The sequence below is a fragment of the Mustela lutreola genome, chromosome 6 (genome assembly GCF_030435805.1).
Source record: "Mustela lutreola isolate mMusLut2 chromosome 6, mMusLut2.pri, whole genome shotgun sequence".
In the NCBI taxonomy this organism is placed as follows: Eukaryota; Metazoa; Chordata; class Mammalia; order Carnivora; family Mustelidae; genus Mustela; species Mustela lutreola.
Window position 1 is genome coordinate 140,568,402 of NC_081295.1, and position 23,296 is coordinate 140,591,697.

The window sequence follows — 23,296 nt, forward strand, 5'->3', positions numbered from 1 at the left end:
TCTAAGATTAATACAAAATCACTAAAACATTTTAAGCAGTGGAGTGATATGAACAGAATTGGGTTTTTCAAAAGTCTCTGTCTGGCTCTGAAGAACAAAATGAATGGCAAGTGCGGACAGGATGGGCGGGGGTGGTTGCAGGGTTGATGTGGGGTTGCAGTTTTTCAGGACAGAAATCAAGCTAGTTTGGTATAGAGTTTGGTTATAATATTGCAGCAAACAATGTATATTATTGAGGTGTATTTAGATGGTTAAATCTGTAGTGCTAGATGGAGTTGATACAAACATCAAAAAATTTTTAAAGATGTTTATCTATTTATTGGCACGAGAAAGAGATAGTGAGCAAGAGAGCAGGAGCAGGGAGGAGAGGGAGAAGCGGCCTCCGTGCTGACCAGGGAGCCCAATGCAGGACTCGGTCCCAGGACCCTGGGATCATGACCTGAGCTGAAGGCAGGCACTTCACTGACTGAGCCACCCAGGTGCCCCAATAAGCATCAAATTTAATTTCTCCATATTTGATAAATCTCAGTCATCATTGAGAAGGGGTATAGTCCCCTTAGTTTGTTTTAACTCGTTTATCTGTTTTGTTGGGAGGAATTTCTGGATGCTCCAAAGCGTTTCACTCAGGGAAGAGGGACTCCTGACACTGTCTGTGTGCGAGTCATACATTTTGTGATGCAGGTAGAAACACTAAGGAGCAGTTCTTCTGACAGTGGAACCACTTCCCTAGTGACTGATGTGGCACAGGTGATGGGGTTGCCCTACAGACCCAGGGAGGTGGGAAACTGAGGAAGAGGTAAAATGCCAAGAAAGTGAGAGAAGGAATTTGGAAGTTTTCTAGTGAAATCAAAGGGATTAGACCACTCGCCAATATAAAATTATCAATTCTTCCTATTATTGTATTAAGACATACTAGATTTTTTTAAGAATCTTGAAGTCTTGGGGCACCTTGGTATCTCAGTCATTCAGCATATGCCTTCGGCTCAGGTCATGATCCCAGATGGAACTCCACATCTGGCTCTCGGCTCAGTCGGGAGTCTGCTTGTCCCTCTCCCACTCCCGCTGCTTATGTTCTCTCTCTGGCTGTGTCTCTCTCTGTCAACTAAATAAATAAAATCTTTTTTTTTTTTTAAGATTTTATTTATTTGACAGACAGAGATCACAAGTAGGCAGAGAGGCAGGAAGAAAGAGGGGAGGAAGCAGGCTCCTCTTGGAGCAGAGAGCCGGATGTGGGGCTTGATCCCAGGACACCGAGCTCTTGAGCTGAGCCGAAGGCAGAGGCTTTAACCCACTGAGCCAACCAGGCACCCCCAATAAATAAAATCTTAAAAAAAAAAAAAAAAAGAATCTTGAAGTCTTCCTGACAGTGATCATGACATGAGTTTTTTTACAACCAATTTGGCAACTTAATTTGCATTTAATAACTATTTCATCGCGGTGTACCATAAAATTGGATTGCAAAGGTTATTTTCTATAGAGACAACACTCAAAGGTATATTTAGTTCAGCTTTTTATTATATTTTATTTTGTATTTGTGTCATTAATATTGGTGATGCTACTTTTCTGACAGGTCAATACCTAATTATTTTCTTTGTGTTGACTCTCAGAATCTAGGCTCTCACAAACGAATGTGAACATTTTAATTGTTACTTTTTAGATAAAGGTGAGTTTAAATAATGTTGAAGTGTGTGTGTGTGTGTGATACGATAGATGAAAATTGTTTTCCTGAGTTTGCATGAGGAATAACTAGGGCATAAGATTTGAGGCTGTGATAAGATACATTTCTTCCTATATACTTGTGCACTGTGGACAATGGTAAACATATAAACTTAACAAATGAATTATATTCTAAGTTCTTATCACATTCTAAGTGTGTTTATCACAGAAAATGAGAGCCAGATGCCCAGAGTATCTCTTAAATTTGGGAAAGTGTATAATCACATGACAAAAATTCTAGCAGATTCCTATGACTGACTTTGAATTAGTTTCAGTATAATAGAATTTAAGTTTGTACAAATTTTAAAAAGTTACAAACTTTTGTTCCTTATATATCTATAAAATCATAAACACTATAAATAATAAAAATCATAAAACTCTAAATCAAATTTATATAATACTATGAAGCGATAGTACTTGAATTGCTAAGATTCATTCAGTATGGAAGATAATGCCATTCTGCTGAGACTAAATCACATTTTGCAATGTGAACATGGAATTGGGTGATGGTATAGAAGTTCTTTCAAGTTTGACATACTTGTGTTTGCTAGTGGTGAATCGATTCTCTCTCCCTTTTGGTCTGCTGGAACAACTATGGGACCTAAATATTTGTTCTGTGTTGCCATGTCCTTTAGCCATCACTTGGGCTTAAGTTCCATATTAAGTGCACCTCTGTTCTTATCTTTCTAACTGTGACAATGAAGGTGGACATATGTATTGTCGATGAGCTTTTCAATGCAGAAAAAAATGAAAATCAAATGAGTGTGGTGAATTCAAAGTCAAATGAAGAAAATGTCTTAAGGGATTGGGAGCAATTAAATGTACCATCTAGTATGATAAATCCTGAAAATCCATTGGTTTCAGAATGTGGAGATTAGCACTGAATTTGAGCCATTTGGATAGAGTAGAGAAGGAAGTGATAAAACTTAAGTGTAGTGACTGAGCTAGAGAATGGGAAGAGACAATTTAGGGACAGAAAATGCAGACATCTTTTCTGAGGATTTTGCAGCAAAGTGATCAGAGAAGAGTTGGCTGTTGAAGAGAGAATAGGGAGAACAGAAGATGGGAATAATGGCATGTTCGTAGGTTTAGTGGAGAGGAAAATAATTCAGTAGAGAGGGAAAAGTGGTTGGTACAGGAAAGAGAGGGTCAAATTACTAGAACAATGACTTTGAGTGGGCCTAAGGGGAGGGTATCTAGACTACAAATGGAGGCGTTGGTTCGAAGTGATTAATTGATAGTTCACCCATGGTACCAGAAGGAAAAGCAGAGGACACGCCAACGTAAGCTAGTTTGTGAGTAGATGTGGATGTTCTCCTCTGAGCGATTTAATTTCTTTTTTTTTTTTTATATTTTATTTATTAATTTGACAGAGATCACAGGTAGGCAGAGAGGCAGGCAGAGAGAGAGGGGGAAGCAGGCTCCCTGCTGAGCAGAAAGCCCGATGCGGGGCTCGATCCCAGGACCCTGAGATATTAAGGCAGAGGCTTTAACCCACTGAGCCACCCAGGTGCCCCTGAGTGATTTAATTTCTAAGTGAAAATCTCAAACGTCATCATCCGTTAGCAGTGAGGATGGAGGAGGTGCTGTGAGAGGGTTGAGGATCAAAGGGAAGTTAGAAAAGAGTTGTCTAGGGGAACTTGAGAATGAATGGACAAGGATGGGGGGGTTGGTTTCAGAGCTAGATGACATTAAAGGCACAACTGAGTTTTGTAGCTGTCCATTTAATGCAGGGGTTGGTAAAGTTTTTCTTTCTTTCTTTCTTTCTTTCTTTCTTTCTTTCTTTCTTTCTTTTTTTTTTAAGATTTTATTTATTTATTTGACAGACAGAGATCACAAGTAAGCAAAGAGGCAGGTAGAGACGGGGGGGTCGGGGGGAAGCAGGCTCCCCGCTGAGCAGAGAGCCCGATTCAGGGCTCCATCCCAGGACCCTGAGATCATGACCTGAGCTGAAGGCAGAGGCTTAACCCACTGAGCCACCCAGGAGCCCCAACTTTTTCTATAAAGAGCCACACAGGAGACGTTTAGGCTTTGTAGTCCCTACAGCCTGTGTTGTAACTACTGAGCTCTGCTGCTGCAGTCTGAAAGTCAGCAGAGGCAAGAGGTAAACCAGGGCTGCCATGCACCATCCATAAGCTGTGGCAGAGAGAGATCTTTCTTTGGGACCCAACTTAGATGTCAGTACCTTATTAAATTGTTGCAGACTGTGGCTGTGTTTACTGTTCAATTAATTTTTCTCTTTTCTCTAACTACAGGATTGTGGTGGATGTAGTACATGCCAAAACCTGTTGAATAATATTTGACATGTTCTATTCTTTCCCTAATTAAAATTTGAAATCCACAAAATTTCTTCCAGTTTATTTATCTACCCCAAAGTCAACACAGTATACCAATCCATACCTACCAGGACAAAGGAAGGCATTAGGTGTTTGTGAGATTAACCTCACATTGGTTTTGAATTTATTCTGTTGTTGTTTTTTCCTGAATTGACTTTTATTTTAATCATTTATTGCCCAACTGGCTCTATCATCATTTGCCTGGACATATATATGTGCTTCATGTCTTGATGGTATGGCTCACAGTCTTTAAGAACATAAGGTTTGGAGCCAGAATATCTCCTGACATTGGGAAAGTTGCTAAACATGCTGTTCTCATTTGTATAGTGGGGATAAAATGGTATCTACTTTGTAGGGTTGCTGTGTAAATTAAATGAATTAATCCACATAAGACACTTAGAGCAATATCTTAACAATGTTAGAGTGAATTTTCATTATTAACTCATATTCCAGGCTTCCACTTTCCTGTCCAAAGTCCACCCTTTACAAAGCATCTGGAGTGACCTTTAGCAAACAAAAATTGGATCACATGATTCCTCTGCTTGAAAACCACTGATTATTTAATCACGCTGAGAATAAAAATCCACTTTCTTTTTCATGGACTAAAATCCTTATATGATCTGCCCCTTTGTCATTCTCTATACTGTGCCCCTCTGATTCCCATAAGCTTTACAGATATGGTTTTCTTCCTCTTCTTGAATGTGCTAAGCCTTCCTTCTAGCTAGGCTCCCTTTGTCTGGAATAGTTTCTTCCTAGAGCTAAGCCTATCACTTCTTCTTCTTATTCAGATCTTGGTCCAGAAAGGGGTTTCCAGAGAGATCTCTCCTGAGCACTCTTTGCAAAGGAGCTCAACTTACTGTCATTGCTCTCGATCACATCTTCCTGGTTTATGGCCTTTATGCCATTTATTCATCATTCAGTCATATTTATTTGTATTTATTTGCTTCCTTTATTTTTGTCTTTCTTTCAACTGGATATAAATTCCAAGAAAGTAACATTTATATTATATACTTATATTTTTCATAGCTGAATATCTGATGCCTAGAACAGCATATCTCAAAAATTATTATAGGATTAATAAGTGACAGGGATAAATGCATATATTATCTTGCTCTTCTAATTTAAAAACTGAGTTGATCAGCATGGCCTATTTTGATAAATAGCATCATTGTCTATCTATTGCAGAAGCCAAAAATCTTTGTGTCATTCCCAACTTCCCCTTCTCCTTCATCATCCAAATAATCAACTCTTATGTTCTGTCCACACTGATCCTAAAACAGCTCATGAATCCTCTACTTCTTTCTTTTTTTTTTTTTTTTTAATATTTTATCGATTTGACAGAGAGAAATCACAACTAGGCAGAGAGGCAGGAGGAAGCAGGCTCCCTGCGGAGCAGAGAGCCCGATGTGGGGCTCAATTCCAGGACCCTGGGATCATGACCTGAGCTGAAGGTAGAGGCCCTAACCCACTGAACCACCCGGTCACCCCTCCTTTACTTCTTTCTATCTAAAAATTATTTTGTTTGGGTTTCTGGTTGTCTCCTACCTTGCTCAGGTTTGATCTGTTCACTTCACGACAACCAGAATAAACTTGCCAAATCACAATTCTGACTGTGTCCCTTCATTGCTTAAAGCCCTTTAATATTAAAAGAGTTCTGTGGTGTCGCAGAATTATTAATACCCGCAACCCACCCTGTATCATTCATACCCACCTGAGTTGCTTGAAGTTGGGGACAGTTTCTGGCAAGCCATTAACTTCTAATGACTTTCCATATCAGGTGTATGATCTGTATCTCTCTATTTCTCTGGTACCATTTCACTTGCTCAAAGCTCAGCAAGTCCTCCAGAGCATCCCTCAGACAATGGGTGGTGGCATCAGTGGATAAATGTCCCAGCCATCCTGGCTTCCACAGTGTCCAGTGAGATGATTCTCAGATCATTAGAGGCTAAACCACTCAAAGTGGTATACCATGCAGGATTGAGGCCCATTGCCCACAGCCATACCTAACTCATTAACAGACATTTCTCTGGACTTTCTTTCTTTATGTCTTCCTGATTGTGCATCCTGAAAGTAACTCATCTCAGAGTCCATTCTTTGGGGAAAGCAACCTCTAGATGTACCTCTACCTGTATCCAAGACCTCATCTCAAGAGTCCATTCTTAGGGGAAAAAGTCCATGAAATATTGCTGGTAATATGCCCTTTGATCAGCCTTGACTTTCTTCTACAGGCTGTTTTCCCTAGTTAACAACCACTGTTTGCCCACAGAAATCTTGTTTTTTGGCCATACTAATTCCTTAAGTATATAATGCTTATTCTAACTTTATGTGCTTTTGCTTCCTTTTGCCTACACCTTAAATGTTACCTTCATTTCCCAGTGGCTAACCAAGTGCCTTGTTCAAGCAAGAGTCCAATGAATAATCAAATAACTAGAGTCTAAAATTTATTCCTGCTCATGTACTTCCACAGAGGAGTAAAATTATTTGTATATTTTTACATAATATGTTATGGGATTATTGCTAAAATCTGAGAAGATATAAAAGCAAAATAGTAGCAAACAGTAATTTTAAAAATTCCAGATACACATTTTTCTTTTTTTTAATCAGCTTTAAATTAACCAGGTGCAAACTATCAACTATTTTCATTTGGAAATAATGGAACATCCAGCTCTTCAGAGAATACATCTGTTTGAATAACATAGGTTTTTAATAAGCCAATACTAACTGTAATTTTTCTTTTTCTAACAAGTCAAGTTCTTTTTGTGGTAGATTATCACATTACTATTCTTAATAATGGCCCTTTTGTCAAAAATGTTCCCTGAAAGTAGCATTTGCTTGGTTTTAAATAAATGTTTAAGTTGTAGCAGCAAAGTGCTGATAGAATTAAACTCAGTATGGTTTTATTTTATTATAATACTCTTAGCAAGAGATGTATCTGATCTGAGCATATAATTAGAGCATTTGAAGTAATCCATGCTTTAACATGATTTGAGATGATAAATACCAGTTACAACAAACATGTTACTGCTTCTTTTACTGTTACTCCTTTTCTCTTTCTCACAACTAATCACTCACTAATAACATGGGTGTCTTTTTTCAACAATGCTTTAATTTTGATAAGATTGGCAAAAATCCAGAGTTTCTGAAAACCAGTAATATCTATTGATTTGATGAGATTTGGAAAAACAGATGGTTTGCTTGCTCTCAGGTAAAAATCCACTAACAATATTACTTATACAGTAAGTACACATATTTTGTATTATATATATTATATAACTATAACATATAAATAATATATAAATATATAAATTATATATATATATATGTGTGTGTGTGTGTGTGTGTGTGTATGTAAGTTTTAATTTTTTCATTCAATTTAGGTCTGAATAATTCCCACTTATTGTTCAGAACTCAATGAAACATTCTATGGTGTCCTGCTCTAGAATACTTGTGTTTCCATGCACTATGAATTTCTTTCTCACAGTCTATTTTAGATACTGGTAATTTTGCCTTTTTAAAAAAGATTTAATTCATTTATTTGAGAGAGAGAGCAGAAACAAGGGGAGAGGTAGGAGGAGTGGCAGAGGGAGACAGAGAAGCAGATTCCCTGATGAGCAGAGAACTCAGCACCGGGTTTGATCCCAGGACCCTGAGATCAAGACCTGAGCCAAAGGCAGGCACTCAGCCCACTGAGCCATCCAGGTGCCCCTGTAATTACGTCTTGAATGAATCTCTTCTCCACTAGAGCTACAAACTAAGTGAGGATCCAAGCCACATCTGTGTTTTGCATCACTCTATCCCTAGTTCTTAGCATAGAACCTGATGCATGGTAAGTACTAAAAAAATGTTTGAAACTTCCTCCAGGATGCACCTATTCTTATTTTTCCAGCATACTTAGAATTTCAGTTAATAACTTCATTCATCCATACATTCAAGCATTTAACTTTACTTAAACATCTATTTATTCTGCAAACTTTCATTAAGCTCCCAGTGTATGCTAATGGATTAGGCTATGTACTAATACCTTAGAAATAAAAGACAAAATCTTTTTTCTTTTTTCCAGAGACAGAGGCGAGTGGGGGGCATAAGGGGCATTGTAGGGAGGGACAGTGGGAGAGGAGAGAGAGAATCCCAAGCAAACTCCCTGCTGAGCACAGAGACTGCCCTGGAGATTGATCTCAAAACCCCCAGATCATGAGCAAGCCTAAACCAAGAACTGGCTGCTTAGCTGACTGAGCCACCCAGGTACCAAAAAATCTCTTTTTTAAAAAAGGAGGGAAATAGGTAAATGTTAATTAAAATACAGTAAAATAAGGAAGGAAGCCAAAACAAACTAAGCACAAAAACAAAAACCTGTTCCTAACTTCTTTTTCTCTTCTGATTCTACTATACAGATTCAATGTCATTTTTGTTTTCAGTGTGGGTTTTGGTTTAAAGTAAACAACAGTGACTAACTGCTACACACAGTTTAAATAGGAAAAAGAAGGAATACTTTGCTGAGACATTTCAGAAATATTGAGAAGAATGGCGACATAGTCTAGCTTATTTTTATGGACAGGGGTCTCCAAAGTGGATTTACCTTGTCAAAATGTGCTGGAGGAGACACATCCCCTGAGAAGTTGTTAAAAATGCAAATATTAGGCCCTTCTCCAGACCTACTGAGTCACAGACTCCAGGGGAGGGGCCTAGAACTGTGTCTTAACAAGTCCTCCCAGAGGGGCGCCTGGGTGGCTCAGTGGGTTAAAGCCTCTGCCTTCAGCTCAGGCCCTGGTCCCAGGGTTCTGGGATCAAGTCCTGCATTGGGCTCTCTGCTCAGCGGGGAGCCTGCTTCCTCCTCTCTCTCTGCCTGCCTCTCTGACTACTTGTAATCTCTGTCTGTCAAATAAATAAATAAAATCTTAAAAAAAAATTAAAAAACAAGTTCTCCCAGAGATTCTCCCATACACTAAAACATTGGAGAACAACTGGTCTAGATGTTGCTTCCCAATACAGATTTCCTCCACTGGCCCATACTAGCAAATCTGGAGTGAATTAAGTAGCTGATACTTTCAGCAAATAGTATGACAGGGTTAAGGTAGTGACATGAATGTGAACCCATTTAAGATTTTGTCAATTTTTACTTTGTCAATTTCAAGGTTCTCCACTATAACTCTAACCCATAACACTCTGTGAATATGTAGCTATAATCAAGATGGGAGTAAACGAATCTGTATACATTAGCACTGATTTGTTACTTCCCGGAATATCCAGCAGACACACACAGTGGTAGACACACACAGTATTTTTGTTCTTTAATATACAGAGTTTTTTAAAAATGTATTTTTGAGTTAGCTTTAAGGTTTTAATAATTGTTTGCTTTGTAATGGGTGGCCTAGAAAATTTTAGTTTTACCACTCTGGAAATTCTGACTTTTCCTTTATTACTCAATTGTGGTTTTTTAAAGAGGAAAGGCTTGCTCTTTTCCAGCTCAAAGCAAATAAAGTTATGGTATTGTTTTATTTTGTGTACCTCCTCAAAAAATACATTTGATAACAGTTAAATGGTTTCTGAAAATTCGAATACTGAAAGTATAGGAAGGCTTTCAGTGAAAAACACGTTACGTTGTCCTTATGTGAGCTATTTTGTATTTATTAGGATATTATTTAAGGTTGAAAAAATTACTATTAATTCCCTCTAGAGAACACAAATATTTCCATAAAGATCATTGGAATATCTGAGGAAATTCCAGAAATATCAACCTGTGAATCAATCAATCCATAAATGTTTCTGCCAAGATGCAAGATACAGCTCTGGATTCTGGGGTAGAACCGAGGTAGTACTTAAATTGAATGGATAAATATATATGAAAAGCCAAGTAAGAGCCCAGGACCTGATGGATTCCTTGGAGAATTGTATCAAACATTTGAAGAAGAAATAATACCTATTCATACCTATTCTCCTGTAGCTGTTTTTAAAAAAAAAAAAAAATAGAAACAGAAGGAAAAGTTCCAGAATCTTTTTATGAAGCCAGCATTACCCTGATCACCAAACCAGGCAAAGACCCTACCAAAAAGGAGAATTTCAGACCAATATCCCTGATGAATATGGATGTCAAGATTCTCAACAAGATCCTATCTAATAGGACCCAACAGTACATTAAGAAGATTTTCCACCATGACCAGGTGGGATTTATCCATGGGATGCAAGGTGGTTCAACATTTGTAATCAGTGTGATAGAACAAATCAGTAAGAGAAGAGAGAAGAACCACATGGTCCTCTCAATCAATGCAGAAAAAGCATTTGACAAGATACAACACCTGTTCCTGATTAAAATCCTTCAAAGTATAGGGATAGAGGGAACATTCCTCGACTTCATAAAATCTATCTATGAAAAACCCACAGCAAATATCCTCCTCAATGGGAAAAAGCTGACAGCCTTCCCTCTGAGATCAGGAACACGACAAAGATACCCACTCTTGCCACTCTTGTTAAACATAGTACTAGAAGTCCTAGCAACAACAGTCACACAACAAAAAAGAATAAATGTATTCAAATTAGCAAAGAAGTCAAACTCTCTTCACAGATGACATGATACTTTCTATGGAAAACCCAAAGACTTCACCCCTGAATTACTAGAACTCATACAGCAATTCATTAATGTGGCAGGATACAAAATCAATGTACAGTAATCAGTTGCTTTCTTATACACTAACAATGAAAATACAGAAAGGGAAATTAGAGAATCAATCCCATTTACTATAGCACCAAGAACCATAAGATACTTGGGAATAAACCTAACCGAAGAGGTAAAGGATTTATCTGTACTTGAGGAACTACAGAACACTTATGAAAGAAATTGAAGAAAACACAAAAAGATGGAAGAACATCCCATGCTCATGGATTTGAAGAATAAACATTGTAAAAATGTCTGTACTGCCTAGAGCCATCTATATTTTCAATGCCATCCCGATCAAAATTCCACCAGCATCTTTCAAAGTGCTGGAACAAACAATCCTAAAATTTATATAGAACCAGAAGAGACCCTGAATTGTTAAGGAAATATTTAAAAAGAAAAACAAAACTGGGGGCATCACATTGCCTGATTTCAAACTTTACTACAAAGCTGTGATTACCAAGACAGCATGATACTGGTACAAAAACAGACACACAGACTAGTGGATCAGAGTAGAGAGCCCAGATATGGGCCATCAACTCAAAGTTAAAATAATCTTTGACAAAGCAGGAAAAAATATACAGTGGAAAAGGGACAGTCTCTTCAATAAATGGTGCTGGGAAAATTGGACAGCTATGTATAGAAGAATGAAACTTGACCATTATTTTACACCATACACAAAGATAAACTCGAAATGGATAAAAGACCTTAACATGAGGCAGGAATCTATCAAAATCCTACAGGAGAACAAAGGCAGTAACCTCTTCGACATCAGCCACAGAAATTTCTTTCAAAACATGTCCCCAAAGGCAAAGGAAACAAAAGCAAAAATGAACTTTTGGGTATCCATCAAGATCAAAAGCTTCTGCACAGCAAAGGAAATAGTCAACAAACAAAGAGGCAACCCACGGAATGGGAGAAAATATTCACAGATGACACTACAGTCAAAGGGCTGATATCCAAGATCTATAAAGAACCCCTCAAACTCAACACACACAAAACAGATGATTACATCAAAAAATGGGCAGAAGACATGAACAGACACTTCTCCAAAGAAAACATACAAATGGCTAACAGACACATGAAAAAATGGTCATCATCACTAGCCATCAGGGAGACTCAAATCAAAACCACATTGAGATACCACCTTACACCAGTTATAATGGCCAAAATTAACAAGACAGTAAACAACAAGTGTTGGAGAGGATGTGGAGAAAGGGGGACCCTCTTACACTATAGGTGGGAATGGAAGTTGGCACAGCCACTTTGGAAAAGAGTGTGGAGGTTCCTTAAGAAATAAAAAACAGAGCTACCTTATGACCCTGCAATTTCACTAGTGGATATTTACCCCAAAGATACAGATGTAGTGAAAAGAAGGGCCATATGTACCCCAATGTTTATAGCAGCAATGTCCACAGTTGCCAAACTGTGGAAAGAACCAAAATGCCCTTCAACGGATGAATGGATAAAGAAGAAATGACCCAGGGGCTCCTGGGTGGCTCAGTGGTTTAAAGCCCCTGCCTTCAGCTCAGGTCATGATCTCAGGGTTCTGGGATCAAGCCCTGCATCAGGTTCTCTGCTCAGCGGGGAGCCTGCCTCCTCCTCTCTTTCTACCTGCCTCTCTGCCTACTTGTGATCTCTGTCTGTCAAATAAATAAATAAAATCTTTAAAAAAAAAGAAAAAGAAGATATAGTCCATACATACAATGGAGTATTACGCCTCTGTTAGAAAGGATGAATACCCAACCCTTTGTATCAAGATGGACAGGACTGAAGGAGATTATGCTGAATGAAATAAGTCAAGCAGAGAGAGTCAATTATCATATGGTTTCACTTACTTGTGAAGCATAAGGAATAACATGGAGGACATTGGGAGATGGAGAGGAGAAATGAGTTGGGGGAAATCAGAAGGGGAGCCAAACCACGAGAGACTGTGGACTCTGAGAAACAAACTGAAGGTTTTGGAGGAAAGAGGGGTGGGGGGATGGGTAAGCCTGGTGGTGGGTATTAAGGAGGGCACGTATTGCATGGATCACTGGGTGTGGTGCATAAACAATGGATTTTGGAACACATGCACAGAAAAATTAAATTAAATAAAATTAAAAAACCACAAAATCTACTATACCATTAGTGTGTTTCCAAATACCTACCTAAGTACAAACAAATCAACTATGTGATAACAATAAGATTGTTTGACCTCTTCATTTCACTGACTAGTTTTTGTAAAATTTCTCCTAAATAAAGAAAAGCCAAATTATTATATTGATTTAATGACCACTTGGTTTTGTGTAGCTTATTTACTTTATACTCTTTCAGTCTATAATGCAGAGAGGGAAAGAATTGTTATCTTCATTTCTAAAGTAGTAAAACTAAGGCTGAGATTTGCAAACATCAAGTGCCTTACCCAAGGTCATGAATCCCTACGCAAGTGACAAAGCCACGATGAAGACTAGCTATTTGGCCTCCTATTATGGAACTTGTTCTATGACTTCATGTTGCCTTCTATAAAAAACAAACAAAACAACAGCAGTGACCACTATGAGATGGTGCATGATTGGATTTGAGAGTGAATAATACAGTTATATGTGCAAAATGATTTTGGTAGCAGTGCAGATTGTGAACTCTCTCTAATGAAGGAGAAAAATGATGCATCTAGTTTTGGGCCAACTGACCTAAGAGTAAAAGAGCCCAGTTTTGGGGAAATGGATGTAGGCAGGCCTACAATGGATCAATAGTCTGCAAAGAATGAATGCACCCTTAGACTTTGGTGGCTATCCCATCATTGCCTAGTCCTGGCCATTTATTTGCAGGGACTCTTGTTAACTGCCAAGGTCTGGTATGGTTCAACCTTGAGGGACACATTAATGCTAACAAAGTGTGGTCAGTTCCAGACAGCTTTGTTTTCTACAATTAAAACAATAAGGCAATGATTCTCCGTCAGAATCTCTTAGGTCTGTTGTCCCTGGATGTTATTTGGTGGTTCTGATTATTTTTAAAATCAGGACTATGACTTTTCTTCCCTGCATGAAGTCAAACCATGTGGTTTGGGTCTCTGCACAGTGAGAAGTAGTGTCGTTGGTGAACATAAAAACAATTGGTCTCAATTAGCATTAAAATTGGACTCTGAAAGGCGTAGATGACTAATGCTCAGGACTCCTGAAAGATTGGTGCGAGCCCTTTTTTCTTTCTTTGGAACACCAGGCATTAGACAGTAGATGGCAGTGTGAGATGGGGAATTTCAGTGTTGGCGGTGATTTGCTTGAAACTAGCCCAGTAAAAATGGCTTTTTGACTTGCGAGCATTTATTAAATGAACCTTCTGTCAGAGTTTTGTCTGGCAGCCAGGAACCCACCCTGGAAGGTGCTGGCAAACCACAGGTGCGGCTGTGTAACTGCTTTGTTTGAACTGGGTCCCTTGCCCTGCTGGGAAGGAAGGTGGGCAGCCTTTGTGCACAATTCATTGTCACAGAGCCAGGTAAACCGCCACTCAACGGTCCTGACACTCCTGTGCCCCTGGGAGAAGTATGCGCCTCCCCTCATCATCTTTCGGGGAAATTCATTGTATTTAAATGTCGAGGTAACAGCTTTGATATATATAAAAGGTTAATGGTGCTTCAGGTTTTTACATAAGTTTTTCTCCTTCCTTTTGTCCCAAACCTCTTAAAAATCAGAGGCAGGGAGTGAGGGGATTTCCAAACCCAAAAGCAAACTATGACATGAGAGAATTTCTCAGTCCAGCTGAAAAGATACGAATCCCCATGGCTTACCAAATGATGGATTCCATTTAGAATTTGTAAGAAATCCTGGAAAACAGGAAAGGGTTGAAGCTGAGTTGGGCTTCTTTTCTATTACAGACTCTTAGCAGAATTTGGTGTCTATAATTAGTTGCCTAAAGTTGTATCCCTTTAGAACACTTTATAATAAGAAATTGTATTTTAAGCAGGGAAGAAATAGCTAAAAACATTTGATTTACTCAACATTTTACTTAATAGAAAAGAGGTCAATAATTCTGTGAGGATCCTTGTTCTATATGCAGTAATTAAAGGATTAAAATAAAGCACATTATCAGAGTATCATAAAATTGTAATTTTTTTCCGCTTCATGGACCTATGTAAATCTATACCTCTTTAATTTTAGGTGTAATTTCTAACTGGTTACATTTTAGCTCTTGTGTGGTATAATATTCATTACTTAACTTCAGTAAGCTCCACTTTTTTCAACTATAAAATGGAAGTACTCATTTGTGTAGCAGGCACTAACCTTTATAATAAACCTTCTACAATAAATATTAGCCATTGTTGTTTTATAGACAATTAATGAATATAGGCATATTTTCAAACAATTTTTTTTTCTCATTTCTCCAAGTAACTAAAAATTTTAGTGAGTACTACTAGTAAAACTCCTAAACAAACAAAATTCGGTAGGTAAATCTGCTTAAAATAGAGTACACACCAAATGAAGTGCAGGAAACTTTGGGATCATCTATACAAACAGTAATTTTAATCAACGTGCTTAAAAGGAGAAAGATAAGATGTTACATATGCCTTCATATTTGTATGTGTGCATGTGTGAGAGACAGAGAGATAGAGGAAGAGAGAAAGGATGTGTGTGTGTGTGTGTGTGTGTGTGTGTGTGTGTGATTTTATTTGAGAGAGAGAGCTCCATTTATGCACACAACAAGGGGGAGGGGCAGAAGGAGAGGGAGAAGCAGACTCCTCACAGAGCAGAGAGCTCAAGTCAGGCTTGATCTCAGGACCCCGGGATCATGACGTGAGCCAAAGGCAGATGCTTAACCAATGGAGCCACCCAGGCGCCCCTGTGTTATATACTTTAATTCATTACTTAACCAATGCCTTGGTTAACCTGTGGCAAGGTACGTTTTCAGGAAGTGGAAATAAAGGTATGAGAATATAAAGTATTTGTCTGAAGTCACAGAGACCTCTTCCTTTTAATAGGCAGAACTTCTTTTAATTATGTGAAAATGGGGAACAGAACTTGAAGGACAAGTGTTTGGACATGAAAATGGTGGTCACCTATGTGAAACTGAAAATTCACATTGAGAGAAATGCTCAGTGAACAAACTTATGTTTATCAAGAGGAAAAGAAAGTTCAGAGGAGTTGACCAATGAGTTGTGTGTAAGCATCAAGAAGCTCTTTGCCAACTTCACCACTTCTTACTTTTTTGTATTTTCAATTTTTTTTTTCATTTTGTTTGGTTTTGTTTAGATTAACCTTTCCAAGTCTACATATCTGAGTTCTTCTCCTAGCTATGCCATTTCCAGGGTCTGGAATCTTGGGCAAGTTGCTAAATGGGTCTGTCTTCACCTGTAAACCTATGGAATAATAACAATTCAAGTTCTTGTGAGATGAAATGAGGAAATACACAGAACTTTTGCAGCTCTGTGTCAGGATCTAGTAAATCTTCATTTAATGAAAGGCTGAGAAAAAGACCATTCGATTTGACAGTTACAGAATGAGAAAACTATAGAATAGAGTCATGGCTGAAAGAAGCTTAGGATAAATCAAAGCTCCTTATTTTCCAGATAAGTAAAATAATGGCTAGAAAGATTTAATAAAGGCTTTGAAGATAATTTAGTATGTTGAACTGAATTGGAAAAGATCAAGAATTTTTCAGGAGGAGGAATTGGGGAGGAACGTTCTAGGGAGAGGGACCAGCAAGGGTAGAGAGACATGCAAACAGACATGGGCTACTGGAAAAATTAGGCAGAGATTAGGAAACAAAAGTAGAAATCTGGGGTAAAAGAATTATAGCCAGATCATGAAGTACTTTACAAATTATTCTAGATATTCATGGCTAGAAGATTTAGTGTCATTTATCTTCTCTCAATTCTAGGAAGGAGGAGATGCAAATGATCTCAAGTTTATGACTGATCAACTGATTAAAAAATATCCAACTAAATATGGACCTTCTGATTTCTGAATCTGTGCACTTAAACTACATTGCAAACAATCCTCGGTTTATTTGAACCAATGTTCCAATAAGTCAAATCATAAATAAGAGTTAGTTGCAAAGAGCAAGGATTTTTGCTTAATTTGTTTACTGCTCCATCCACAATTACTAAGGCAGTGACCATTTCAAAACTGGTAGAACCGATGAATAGCAAACATTTATTGAGTCCTTATAAAGTATCAGATTTTTAAAAAATACCTTTATGTGGCTTAACAGATTAAAGCACTATTATGAGATTTTGTTACATTTTGGTGCATTATTTTACAAATTACTGCAGGACATGGAAAGGGTAATATGATATTGAAAGCTCTGGATAACATAATCAAATGTATTCTCAAAAGACTCAGTTTATAGAGATGAAAAGATTTATTTAGAGAGTGAAACTTGTCTTGAAATATTAGAAAACCCATCATGTCAAAGATGTAGACCTATTTTGAAGAATAATCACCAGAGAGTTTACCTGGGATCCATGTGTTGGTATTGTAAGGAGTTAACAATTTGATTTACTATTTGAAGGAATTTTCTAAACTTTCTGACAATTTAATTTAACCAACTATAGAGCTAAGCTAGCTTGGGATGAAATAAGCTTCTGTTTACTCGTGATAGTCATGCGAAAACTTGAGGGCCCATTGATCTTACAGAACAGATTCATTCTTTGAATGACAGATTAAACTATATGATATCCAAGGTTTATGAGTCTACTAGGAATTTAGTAGACCAGTTGGATTATTTTGATTCAAGATTGTAGAGAACCAGTCTACTAACATGTATGTTTAAAAGGAGTTGGCCTGTTTCAAATCAGCTTGGAACATCAGTTAAAGAAAAAAAATCTCTTTGGCCTTTACTCAATGTCCTTTCCAAGTCAAAGCAGATTATTCACAGTTTCCTTTAATGTCTGTTATACTGTTTATGAGGAATGACTCAAGGGAAGTTTTTCTTTAATTCAAAACAAACAGATTGCTTACATGTTGAATGGCTGACTGATAGTTAGATGTTTCCTGAGAATGTTTACTGCTTATCAGGTGTTGTGTTACCTGAACTTTTGGTGACTCATGAGAAGGCATAGACATTAGGTCACGAACTCTTGCTACTGACTTTCAGATCACTCCTTGGGCTAAATACGAATTTTCTGAGGGAAAAAAATCATTCATAAAGCATCACAAGTAACTGGTAGTGTAGGAAACCATTAAATTGCAAAGTAGACTCTCGTGTCTTAGGGTATTGGTAAGGGAATGATTACACCTCCATTTGGGGAGTTTCTCCAGTGGGAGGTTCTGAATAACAGGGCCATGTTATTTTTCTGAGGAGCTATATGAGCTAAAGGTTATGAAATATCAAGTTTGGATCAGAGCTTCTTTCTTTCTGTTTCCTGTTTTCTCATTTGAGATCTTATTTCAGAAGCTACTGCTAGCCTGCTCCCATTCCTGGCTGAAGGGGATGGAAGCTAAAAAACAGATGCCATTATATCATGTGAACGCCTCAGAGATGGTGACCCGAGGCGCTGTTTCTTCTGTTCTGTTCCATGCATGCTGTTAGACGTAGAAGTCAGGATTCCCCAGTCAGCCCAGTTAAATTTCAGTTACTGATAGAGAATGGAGAGCAATGGAGGCCCAGCTAGAGGAGTGTGCTGGTCTCATGGCTTAAGGCTGTATGATTTATGGATTGCTTGGTTGATTTTTAAAAGATTCTATTCATTTGTTTGAGAGAGAGAGAGAGAAAGGGAGAGCATGAGCAAGGGATGAGGGGATCAGAGGGAAAGGGAAAAGCAGGTTCCCCGCTGAGCATGGAGCCCAGCGATGCAGGGCTCCATCCCAAGACCCAGAGATCATGACCTGAGCTGAAGGCAAATGCTCAATCAACTAGCCACTCAGGTGCCCTAGGACTGTCTGGTTTAATAAAGATAACAACTTTCTTCATTGTTTTGGATAAGCCTGTTGGACATTTAAAATCTTTTCTTTTACTTGGAAATTCAATTCTTACATAAGAAAATTTAAAATTCTTAAATTTAATCCCTTTTAAGCTCTAATCAAGATACATAGAGGAAAAAAATCAGAGGAAAACTTAACCCTTGATTTTTGTAGGATTAAAAAACAGAACAAGACTTCTAGTTGGATTAATTAATTAATTCATATAATCAGAAACTATGCACTCTTAGGTCTTTAGAATACTAGGTTTAGGGCCACATGATTGTATTAAAGGGTTATGGTTGGAGTTTGGAAAAGCCATTTTTGGGGCTTGAAGATTAGAAAATCAACAATTCTTAAAAGTCTGTATTTCCCAAATATTTTTTCTATAAATGTAACTTTCACTCACTGGTTCCTAAAAATAATCTGCTTTATTTTTTGGATACTGTATGACTATTTGGAGGTTAGGATATTGGATAAAATCCCCAAAGTCGTTGATAATAGGTGTATCCTTACTTCTGGAGGGAGGGGGCATTCTTTCATGAGTGCAGTTTCTCTGTTAGCAAATAGTCTCATGGATAGACCAGGGAGCATGGATTCAGTGCACGTGAACCCCAGTGTCTTTCCTGCCACCAACAGACAGTGTGACAGGATATAAATCACTACCACTCTGGGCGGGTTTTTTCATCAGCAAAAATTCGAAAGTGAGTATAGATGACTTTTAATCTTCCTGTAAGCTTTAACATCTATGTTTCTATATTAACAGTATTTTTGAAAAATAGTAAAGACACCGCTTGAGAATAGAATGGATTGTATAGCCTTTTGATAAAGGACTCAAAGAATGTGCTTACATTTAAATAAAATTTTAAACAAATAGTCTTTCCAAGTAGTAACATAATATAGAAATAATTAAGTTTGGAGATACATTTCCCTAGATTTGTTCATTTTGTGGGTCTTCCATTTTGTTTTCACATTTTTAGAAAAACGAATTAGTACAAAAAATGAAGGAAGTTAATATCTTTTCAGATCATGTTTTTTTGGTGGAAGTTATGACTGTGGCTTGACAGTTTCTTAAGCTCTACTGCTTTAGCCAGTTTCAGAGAATTTCATTGGCTTATTTCAGGTTTATTTTAGGCCATTCCCTCTGAAAAGGAAAAAAAAAATCAAAAGGAATCAATAAATGTCCAGATACAAACTTCCCCTTGCCTTCCTACATGTTTTAGTTGTTTCTCCTACAATCTTACTTTTTCAAATATGCCAGTGATCTATGCTGAACCTCACTTTTTCTTCCACTGTGGGACTAAGAGCATTGATTGATATTAGCTGAAAGTCTGCCTCTCTGACTTACACAGTATGTGGGTGTGGGTACACAAATGTATCAGACTGCACAGGGTTTGGCCCAAGAAGTAACTGCAAGTACATGACCACCCATAGTTTTCTTTGGGAACATTTTTGAGCCTCTTTTATGGCTTTACGTTCTCTTAAATTTAAGTCTGTTTCTTTCTATTCTCAAATCCCTATTTCCCCTTGGTTGTAAATTGTCACTCAGGTGTCTGGTCTTTTTTGGCAAAACTGGAGCATCACTTTGTACGTGGTGATGGGTGTGACTCACCTGGTATTCTGTCCCCTTTATCTCATGCTGGCTCTAAACACTCCTCCACTTTCTCTTCCTGAGTTTGCCTTAATTCACTCTGAGTTCACATTCTGGCCCATTGCATCTGTTTTCACTTGCCATTTTCACTGTTTTGAGAACAAAATAATAGCTCTGATCCCCATAGGGGTCAATTACCTTCACTGTGTTCACCATCGCATATTTCATTTCCAACCGAAAATGGCATTTTGCACTCGACTTGCCCACGTCATGGTTAGGGGAGGCAATATGGGTCAGAGTCAGAAGGGAGGCAAATATTTTGAATAGATTTATACAAATCCATCAGTGCACCTGGAAAAACTGTACAGCACAGTGGACAGAGCATAGGTATTAGAATCAGAAACTAGCATTCAAATCTACGCTTTCCTACTTATTAGCCATTTGACCTTGGATGGTCACATAACTACTATAAATTCAGTTTTTATGCATACATAGGCAATAATCACAATCTTATTGAATTGTTATATGGAACAGAGAAAATGGGATAACATATTAAAAATGCCTTACACTTGAGAGAAGGGTACTATGTAAATATTAATTATGATTATTATTAGTACCACAACAAAGTTAATGCATCTCTTTATTTATAAGCTAATGACCTGGTCCTCAATGCAATTTGACAATTATTCATGGATTCCAAGTGGATACTCTAGTCTATGTGTAGGACATATGAGAGGAGTGGAACTCTCTTCAACTTTCCCTCATCATCAGCTCTGCCTACTATACACAGTCCAACATTTCAGTGAAATATTAGAAGTTCTTCTCATCTTGTCAAAGTCTGGCTCTTGGCCAGACTTTCCAGTCCCTACTCTTCCCTTGCACCAACAATCTGTATTCTTGCATTTATCCGGACTGCTCAAGTCCATATGCCTCTTTGTGTTTCTTTATGCTGAAGACAGACCAGCACGAGGCAAATCCTACTGATTTGAAGACCCAGCATAAATGTGACTTTCCTTGTGAGTCTTTCTTGAGCTGCCCTTCTACTCCATCTTCACGGGAAGGGTGCCTTATTCCAAACACACAACATATTAAGCCTTTCACAAATCTTGCTCCTTTTCTCTCTTACCTCTCTTACTGATCTTACCTATCATTACTGTAAGTTTCAGCTAGCAAAACTTGTGGCTTAGATGTCTTCTTTGGGAGATGGAGCAAGAAGAAAATTCTGGCTCTAATACTTACTGTCTGTGTGACTTGGATATATTCAGAATCTGTCTTTATATCTCCCAACAGAGGTTCTCAATGCAGTTGGCTCATAGTAAATGATTACTTTTTAAACATGATGATAGTGGAACCTCTCTGTTGATTTCTACATGGTGATGTAGGTTGCCTGTTACTGGATTTGAGCTCATCAAAGCCCAGGTTAATACTTCTTGCTGTAGCTCCATTTTAATCCCAGTGCCTGCCAGCTATTGGCTGAGTGCACCCTTGACTGTTTTCCTTTTCTCCAGAAATCTTGCTTCTCTGGGCGCTTCTAGGAGCTTCAGCTCACATCTAGGTGCCTACATACTTCCTTCTTCAACACAGCATCTCTTCTGGGCTCATAGTGTCCTCTGGCACTTTTGGGTGGCTTTTGATCATTCTTTAAAGCAAAATGAGAGGGTTTAAGATATTCCTTATATTTCCTTTGATGTTGGCCCATTTCCTCCACTGGCAGACCTTCTCTTTGGTTCTCCAGGCAGAATTCATATATCTAATTATCCACCTTCCACTTGATGGAAAACTAAAGTCTTGGTGTAAGCTATGTAATAAGCTGCAATGGAGAAATATAGTTCAAAAGCAAAAAAAAAAAAAAAAAAAAAAGGACAGGCTGATTGATTAGCTCATTATAATAGGAAATACTTTGGCAGGGGGGGTAGGACTAGATTTCACTGAAAGAAAACCATACCGTTTTTTGCATCTGTGCTTGGTGAGTTTTACGGCTTTGTTTTGGCTTTTACAAGATGATTGCTAATCTAGTAGGAGAATATGTGCAAAACCAGAAAACAAGGAAAATACTGCTAAGAAAATCAAAGACATTTCTAAAAAGATGTTAAATACACAACTTGTCTTTGGTTCGGATATGTTCATTCACTTGAATTGGGCCACACATTTTGAGGATGTCGGAATGTTTTTTCTCTTAGGTGGAATTAATACAAGATCTGGGGCTCTGAAAACCTAGGTAGTTTCCACTCGTATGTTTTTCTTCAAAGGCCTTGAGTTGATTCAATTAATTATGGTGCCCCGCTGAGTTCCATTTTCATCTGAACCCACATGGCAAAGCTGTAAATGGTACGTGCAAATAAGGATCCATCTCTGGGGAGAGCCTCCTTACAGGAATGCCTGCTCTCACTTTGTGAGTTGCCAACCATGTGCTAAGCTGGGTTTCAGGGCTGTGACCCCAAGAAAGGGAGCTTGTCTTGTCTTTTCTCTTCTTTTTTGATATTAGTGCCAACATCTTCCATTTTACATAGATTTGAACAAGGGAAGATGTGAAAAATACATTTTTATTAAAATGAAAATCAAAGATTGCCATTGCAGGAATTCTCTTGGGAGTTTATTCTGTTCTATCTTAATAATGCCAAGGGATATATCAGAATGTCTTTACTTTCACTCAGGTGTCATGAAAAAAATCAAGCCTCAGCTCAAATCTTCTTTATTATTGTTTCATTTCAATTAAAATTATATTTCATTAAAATAGGATAGGAGTGTATTTTACCTCAGAATGATTCATGAAAGGCTCTTCTATGGAGAAATATTTTTCAAGACTCAGATAAAATCTTACATCATAAACAAACAAAATCTAATGTTAAATAACCATCTTTTCCATGCTTCATGGGTCTTTATTTTGATTTTTGGTTTTAGACAGCGCCTCTAATCATGACAGAGAACCTCCAAGTTTCACTTCCTTTTTGACTTGCTAACTCAAATAAATAGCATGATCCTATAGGTATTTCACTGGAGCCCAATACTGGCCTACATTTGTCACTGAATTTAAGGCTGGAATGCTCTTTAAAATATAGTACATACCATAGTGAGCTCTCTTCAAGCCAGGGTTCAAAGCCAGGTCTGCTCCTGGGGAACTCTGAAAACT